The following is a 9,001-nucleotide window of genomic DNA, read 5'->3' on the forward strand; positions in this document are numbered from 1 at the left end:
GAAGCAGTCTTCTAGAATCTGTCAGCTAAGCTTCTTTCTAGTTAGCACGAATGGAGAAGAAAGTAGGGGGTCCCCGAGGAAACAGACAACGTGGCAGTGAATTCTAAAAGGAATATCAAACTAATCAAGACCTCATCCTTTTCTCCTTACCACGGGCTTTGCAATATTACACATTCGTGAAGACTCAGACATGGCAACAAAATGTGGAGTCTGCTTCTGTGGTAAACACAACATGAGCATGATTTTCTTTCATTCCAGAGCAATTCCCTAATGTTTAGCAACTTTCTTAAAACTTCTCCTGTCGAACTGCCAGCCTCACAAATGAAATGCAGCCATTTAAAAATGTCTGCCTCTGCCTCCTCAGCAAGACCTTGGCGGCTCAAGCGGGTGTATTTTCTCACCTCCTCTTTTAACAATCACAGCATTTCTACCACTACCATGAAATTCTCAATTCTTTGCAGCAAATGAAAATCTATTGACAAAAATTATGGAACATGAGACTAAACTGTAGGGCTTTCTGTGCTCCAAGACCCAAGGAGATGTTTTTAAAATGAGCATTTGTTCAGGGCTGCATACTTGCTGTCATGGACAAAGCCCTGCACTGACTTCATTCAGTTCAGTTCAGTCGCTCAGTCATGTCCGACTCTTTGCAACCCCATGGACTGCAGCACGCCAGGCTTCCCTGTCCATCACCAACTCCCAGAGCTTGCTCAAAGTCATGTCCATCGAGTCGGTGATGCCATCCAGCCATCTCATCCTCTGTCATCCCCTTCTTCTCGTGCCTTCAATCTTTCCCAGCATCAGGGTCTTTTCCAATAAGTCAGTTCTTCACATCAGGTGGTCAAAGTATTGGAGCTTCAGCTTCAGCATCAGTCCTTCCAATAAATATTCAGGACTGATTTCCTTTAGGATGGACTGGTTGGATCTCCTTGCAGTCCAAGGGATTCTCAAGAGTCTTCTCCAACACCATGGTTCAAAAGCATCAGTTCTTCAGTGCTCAGCTCTCACATCCATACATGACTACTGGGAAAACCATAGCTTTGACTAGATGGACCTTTGTTGGCAAAGTAATGTCTCTGCTTTTTTATTATGCTGTCTAGGCTGGTCATAACTTTTCCTCCAAGGAGTAAGCATCTTTTAATTTCATGGCTGAAGTCACCATCTGCAGTGATTTTGGAGTCCAAAAAAATAAAGTCTCTCACTATTTTCATTGTTTCCCCATCTATCAAGTGATGGGATCGGGTGCCATGATCTTAGTTTTTTGAATGTTGAGTTTTAAGCCAGCTTTTCATAATACTGACTTCATTATTTACCTATTTATCTATTTTCTGACATTCAAAATGCAAATACATTTAACCACTTTGTTTGATTGGCATAAATAGAATGGTTCAGGAAGAAGAAAGAAAAACAGCCGGCAGGGGTTGCATCCCATTACACTTTCAAACAAGTGATACACAAGTATGCTTCACTCACCCAGAGATTCTTGCTGGGGTGATTCAGCCACTGAGTTCCGTTCAAATAGCCTGAGGATAGATATATTATACATTCCAAATTCTCTGGGAAGGACGCCCAGGACAGTGTATTTTTGATTTGGAAACTTTTTTCCAGAGTTCCCATCATTGTCAATCAAACAATAATGCCAGTGATGAACTGAATTAATTAAACCAAATTCTCTTTAATCGGAAGTGACGTTAAAAGCCATACACTACCTTGGCCCTTCACTAGGAGGTCCCCCATACCAGGGACTTCCAGGTTTGCTGAGGGGTGACACACACATGAATGTTTACCAGACAATGCAACCTTCTCCTCCACTGCAGTGCAGTTACCAGCATCTCCATCCATCCACCTGGGAGACTGAAAGCTAAATGTAAAGTAATTAGCCTCCAATTAAAATTTTAGAAAAAATTTAAAAAAAAAAAAAAAAAGCAAAAACTTCAGTCATCCTTAGCTCTGCCCTGACATCCTTCCTTGCCTCATTCCCCAAGCCTCATCCTTCCTTGCCTCATTCCCCAAGCCTCCCTGATTCTACTTCAAAATGTCCCTAGAATACACCTCCTCTATCCCCATTCTTTGATATGTTTGATATGATATCCCCACTCTTTGATATACAGCTGGGGCTACAGTAGCAAAGTACCATGGAATAGATGGCTTAAACCACAGATATTGCTTTTCGCAGTTCCAGAGCCTAGAAGTCTAAGATTAAGGTGTCGGCAGAGTTGCTGTCTTCTGAAGTCTCTCTCCCTGGCTTGTAGATGGCTGTCTTCTCCCTGTGTCTTCACATGGCCTTCGCTTTATGAGTGTCTGTTTCGTAATTATCATAACTACCTCTTCTTATAAGGACACAAGTCATTTCGAATTAGGGACCACCTGAATGATCTCATTTAAACTTATTTCTGTAAAGATCCCACCTGCAAATACATCGCATTCTGAGATACTGGGGGTTAGGACCTGAACACAGAATTTGGGGGGCAGGGTGGGCAGCACAGTTCTGTTTGTAACAGTGTGTCATATAAAGGACACAAACTGCCTCGGACTTAACTCATTCAACTTAGCTTCAGACCATCTCCTCCATGTGAGCCCAGCTACACTCAAAGATGCAAAGCTTTCCGAATACACGAATTCCCCCATCCCATCATGCTTCTGCAAATGTTATTCTTCCTGCCTGGAATGCCAAGAACATGGAACCCACTCCCAACTCCTTAGCCTGGTGAACTCCTAGAAATCAAGTCACAGATCAAACGCCAATTAATCCACCTCTGTGTTCCCACAGCTGGTATGTAATGAACATAGCACTTGTCTCACTGCATTGAATTTTTAAACTTCGATCTGCCTCCTTGTTAGAATGTGACACATTTGCATTCACTGTGCTTAAAAAATAGCAGGCATTTAATAAACGTGTGGAGTGAGTGATGTGTGAGAGATTGTAGGCTGAACTAAAAGCAAATTCTGCTAAAATTTAGAAGATACTATACATGGGAGCAAAGGAGCTTGGAAATGGAAAAAAAAAAAAAAGGCAAGAACTTTATTGTGGTTTGGCAGGGTTTGTGTTTCTCCTCTGCTTCCTGGGCACATGGTTCTACTGAATTACCCAGGCTCCCAGTCAGCGACTAGGCCACATGACGGAGTTGGCCAATGGAGGCCCAGCCCCCAAGACCCCCAGGAAAGTCTCCGCTCTCTCTTGGCACATCTGTGGATACAGAAAGTCTGGTGGACACTGAAGCCCTAGGAAATGGTGGAGCCATTAGCTGGGAAGCAGCTTGGGTCCCAGCATAGAACACCTGCTAATTCTAAATGGACTGTGACAAGAGGGAGACATAAACCTCATGTTGTATTAGGCCGCTGAGATTTGGGGGACGTTTATTACTTTGTTAACCCCCTTGACTAAAACGCACCTGAAATACTGGGTGTGCTGCATCCAAGACATTCACTGTCAGTGTCCATCTCGTCCATTCAAGTCACAGGGAGCATCACCAGGATTTTGCCTAATATTTGTGAAAATGATTCAGATGTGTCATCTCCAATGTGACTATACAGGCATTTGGGAAAAGAAATGAAGCTATGGGAAGATAGAATAAGAGTCACATGATTGGGCTTGCGTTGGTGTTAAAACCAAACAAAAACAAAACCTTGCTATTCACCTACAGCCTTCTCCTCTCGTTCAGAGCCAAACTGTTAAGCCTAAGACTCATTTATTCCTTAGCATCTTGGTATTTGGTTTCCAATACCCCCTCAGCACTGATCACAAACTCTCTGGTCTTGCCTCAGTGGTTCTTCTCAGCTTCGCCTTAGCTCCTGACCACTGCTCTCTCTTTGAAGGTTCCCCTCCTTGAATGCTATGACTGCCTCCTGATTACCCTCCTACCCAACCTCCTCTCAGCCCATCCCCTTCTTCTCCAGCTCCCTAGATCCATATTCCCTAAGGTCATGTTCCTGTCCTTCTCCTCTCTCTTTTCGTTTTCATTGGTTTTCATCTTTGGTCCATTTTTAGAACTGACCTTCCCATTTTGGGAGGGCAACTCCCTTTTTATTTTCATCTCATTTCTCCGCCTCTCTCCTGTGACTAGCTCACCATCTGTGCAGGTGACTCACAGGCATGCCCTGGCCTCTTTCCAGCCGTCTTAACTTCTTCCAGTGGACAGTCTGCAAGTACCTCAAGCAGACCCAACTACCAAACTCACCCCCCAGTCTTTCCACTGTTTTCCTTACTTCTCAAAATTGCACCCCACCCTCCTCATTCACTGGATTCAACACTGCAAAGCCATCTTTGGCTCCCTCTCTTCTGCCCACATTTAATCAGTAATGGAGCTGGCTGGATCTCTCCTGCTCCTTCATTATTTGTTACCTAGACCACAATTAAAAGTTTATCTCTAACAATTTTTATCCTCCAGGGTCCAGTCAGAAAAACAAATCACACTATTTTTTTCAAAAAGAGAGAAAATAATAGCAGAAATTGGCTAAACGAGTGCTTAAACTTTTGAAAAATTAACAAGGCACACACTGACTTAACACAGAGATACAGGACACAGCTCCACTATCCCTGGGGCTCGGAAACAAAGAGAAGAGATGGTGGTACCCTCATCTACATGCCTCAAGGACAGCTCTCCCAGGGGCATGGAGTCAGATCTCTGAGGAGAGTGCTCGGTCTGCAGACGGTTGTCGCTTCCAAGGGGCACCATGGAGCTAAAGTTAGACACCGACTCCAGCTGTCATCCTGGGGGTGAAAGGCCATTGTTTAACAACACTGAGGGGAACAGCTGGTGAGCAGGATGGAGTCAGTCCCTTCTCCCCTCCTCTTTCCAGCCTACTGGCAGAACTTAACACAAAGTCGGCTGGCAAAGAGATTATCATTTTCAGAGTCCTAACGTGGACACACAATGTAGAGGAGAGAGGTAGACTGGGCACATTTCCCTACCAATAGCTTCTCTCCTTACAAGGATTTCTGAATAGCTAGCATTGATTGAGCCCTTACTATGTGTCAATTACAATTCTAAGCACTTTATATGGTTAACTCCGCTAATCCTCATCATAACACTTGGAGGTGTTCATAATAACACTTGGAGGTATGCACTGTACTATAACTAATCAGAATACAAATAAGGAAACTGAGGCACTAGGAACACATGTGCCCAAAGAGGCGAAAGTAACTTACAACCGACATACTCAGGATGCAAACCCAGGGTGCCCAGTATGAAACAGATGCCCAGGCTTTTTGTAACTTTCACACCCACATATACCTGAGGGAGATGCCAAAATAGAATAATGGGGTAAGATTCCTTAAGCAAATGATTCTCAAACTGTAGCAGGTCTATGTGAGAATCGCCGGGGGAACCTGACAAAAATTCAGATTCCAGGACTCTCTTAGATCTCAGAGACTGACTTAAAAGGTCTGAGATGAGAAATCGGAATTTTGAACACGCTATCCCTGGACACCACCCTTTCTTCCCACCCCAGCCCCTTATTTGATGTGAGCAGCCTGTAGAACACGAACTTGGCAGGGATTGGTGAGTGAAGCAGAGAGGATATAACCTGACAAAGTCCACCTGCCCCCAAACTGAGAATCAGACTTCAAACACCTCAGATCACATCATGCTCTGCTCAAAATCCCTTCAATTCCACTCAACAGATTCATTCAAATACTTATTGAATATATACTACGTGCTAGACAGTATTCTAGGTGCTTAGGATACATCAGTGAACAGAACACAGAGCCCTCGTGGACCTTATATTCTAACGGGGCAGAGAGGGAGGCAGTATGCAGGAGACACAATGAATAAAGAACACAGGATGTTAGAAGGCGGGAAGTGTTATGGGGAAAAATGTAGTGTAGGGCAAAGAGGAGGAAAGGGGCAAGAAAAGGATGTTACAACTTTCAAAATGTGGATGAAGGCAGGCCTCATTGAGAAGTGGACATTTCAAAGAAAGCTGGGAGGAAAGGCACTGTGGATTTCTGGGGTTACAGCAGTCTCGGCAGAGAGAACAGGCAGGGAAAGGCCTGAGGCAGAAGTGTGCAGGGTGTGTGGGATGATCAAGGGGGAAGTAGGGCAAGCGGCCAGCCCAACCCTGCAGGCCAGTCAGGGCTTCACCTCTTTCCCTGGTGACATGCTGAGCCACTGGAGGACTCCTGAGCCCAGGAGTGCCGTGATTCAATCTGCCTTGTACAGGGCTTACTCCAAGGCTTGTAACTGGGTGAGGGTGGAAGCAAGGAGACCAAATCAGAGGGCTGTAGTCATGCAGGCAAGAAGTGATGTAACTCGGGGCCACAGCAACAACGGTGGCCACGAGTCACTTCTGGATATATTCTGAAGGCGGAGCCAGTAGGATTTCTCAAAGAAATGAATATGCAGTATTATGGGAAAAAGTGATCAAGAAAAACTGTGAAGTTTTGGCCTCAGTAATGGAAAGGATTAAATTTCTGATCAATGGATGCAAAGAACACTGAGGGTAGGGAATAAGGTTGTTTACTTTTTATTCACTTATTTTAAAATGTATTCTATGTTTTATTTTTATCTATTTCTAAAAATCTGTTGTGCTGGTAGAGCTAGGATAGAAATCAGAGTTCAGTTTCAATTTGGACAAGTAAATTTTAATATGTCTACTATTAGATGTTGAAGTGGGCACGTCAGGTACACAGTCTGGAGTTTGAGAAGGAAGTCTGAACTGGAGTTAATAACCTGGGGTGTATGTCACCACGAAATCAGATGAGATTATCAACAAAGAGGAAGTGAGTTTAGATAAGGAGCAAGGAGATCAAGGACTAGCCTCTGGGACATTCCAGCACAAAATGGTAGGGGTAGAAAAACAGCAAGGAGATGTCAGGCTCTCAAGAGCAACCAGTGAGATGAGGAGGAAACTCAGGAGTGCTCACTTCTGGAGGCTGGGTGAGCAACTGTCAGATGCTGCTGTAGGTTCTGTAAGATGGACTTGGAGCTAACGCTGAATTAACAACACGGAGTACTTGACAAGAGCAGCTTCCATGAAGTGCTGGAGGTCAAAGCCTGACTGCAGATGGGTTATGAGGAGGATGGGAGAGAGAACCTGGAGATACTGACAAGGTTTTCAAGAACTTCTACTGACATGAGAGTAAAGAAATAGCTCCTTGGGAATTCCCTAGTGGCCCAGTGTCTAAAACTCGAAGCTCCCAATGCAGGGGGCCTGTGTTCAATACCTAGTCAGGGAACTAGATCCCCGATGCTGCAACTAAACATCTCACATGTCACAACTAAGACCTGTGCAGACAAATACACACACACACACACACACGCACACACACACGCACACACATACACATACATATGTATAAAGAAATAGCTCCTTATTGCTCACTTTAATCTTATAGCTCCCTAAATTAACATTCAAGACTCCTGGTGATCTACTAATAGCTCTCATCCACCTTTCCAACTTATTAACCAAGCTCCCCACTTCCAGGACTCTATGGGCCCAGGGTGTCATCGTTCTGACTACAGAGTTTTCTGTTGTCTTTACTCAAAGTTCTCTCCATGAGAATGCCTCTCAATTCCAACTATCTACTTTCAAACTCAGTATCACAGAAGACTATGATACTTTCTAATGCCCTGTCATCCATAAACACTTCCCTGATCACACCACTGAGGGTCTCCCCAACCTCTAAACTCTAACAATATTTTATTTGGATCCCTCTTATGGCGTTTAGTAGTTTCTATATTATCTTACATTTTTTCTTCTACATTCTAAATGTATATTCTTCTAAATGTAGAATTATCTTCTACATTTATCTTAGCTTCCCCTCTAGACTGTAAATGCCAAGGTTAGTATGCCCAACTAAATGTTTTCTGGCCTACAATACCTAACATGGTGCTCCATAAATATTTGTGGGGTAATTTTAAAATGAATGAAATGTGCTTTCCATGTTACATATCAATTAGATATGGTAGAATACAGTGGCTCTGGGAATCTGAATTATAAACAAGTGAGCTCCAGGTCCCTGCCCTATCCCTGTGGTTCTGATCTAAATGGTCTATGGATCACAATTTGAGAATATTTACTTGGCAGGAGTTGATAGGAAAGGAATGGAGAGAGGATATAGCCTGAAAAAGTCGTTCTGCCTCTCAAACGAGAATCAGCCTTCAAGCACAATTCTGGTCACATCATTTCTTGCTTTAAAACCACACATTTAACAAGTTCACTCAAATATTTACTGAACACATACATGTCAGGTGGTATTCTAGGAGGCCGGCACTCTAGAGTGTGTAGCCCACTTAGTATCCATGTGACCTTGCAGAGCATGCAAACGTCTTTAGGCTTTACTTTCCTTATCTCAAAGGCTCTGTAGAAAAAATGAGAACAGATTACTGAGGAACTGAAAGGTCTATGTGGTCAGAGGACAAAGTGTGGTCCAAAGTAAGATGGTAAACAAAATAAGGCTCTATCATGCAAGGCTATCTTGAGAAGGAAATGGCAGCCCACTCCAGTATTCTTGCCTGGGAAACCCCACAGGTGGAGCAGACTGGTGGGCTACAGTCCATGGGGTTGCAAAGCGGTTGGACATGACTTAGTGACTAAACAGCAACAGGACAGGGCCAGCAGGGCATGATGGGAATTTTAGCTTTTGCCCCAGGGCAATGGGAAGCGAAGGCAGGGTTTTCAGCAGGTAGGCGCCATGTCCAGGGATGTGTATATATCTGTGTGTGTGTGTATATGTGTGTGTGTGTGTGTGTGTGTGTGTGCGTGTGCATATAAATAATACCAAGAGTTAAAGTTGAACTAGCATTTCCTCCAGAAGGGGGAAATTAGCATTTACAATCACATCCATTTATTATTTTGAAGGTACTAAGTAAAAATTCTAATTAGTCTTTAATACTTCCTATGTTCAATTTTCTAAGTAAAACAGGAAAAGAAATAAAAACTTGCTTATTTGTATTAACAATGATCTCACCTCATTCCTGGAACTGGGAATGTTTCTTCAGTCCTAAATACACCTTTTCTTAATTTAAGATTCAAGAAGTGTCAAGTTTCAGAAACTAAA

This window comes from Bos mutus, chromosome 29, assembly GCF_027580195.1.
Source record: "Bos mutus isolate GX-2022 chromosome 29, NWIPB_WYAK_1.1, whole genome shotgun sequence".
Classification (NCBI taxonomy): Eukaryota; Metazoa; Chordata; class Mammalia; order Artiodactyla; family Bovidae; genus Bos; species Bos mutus.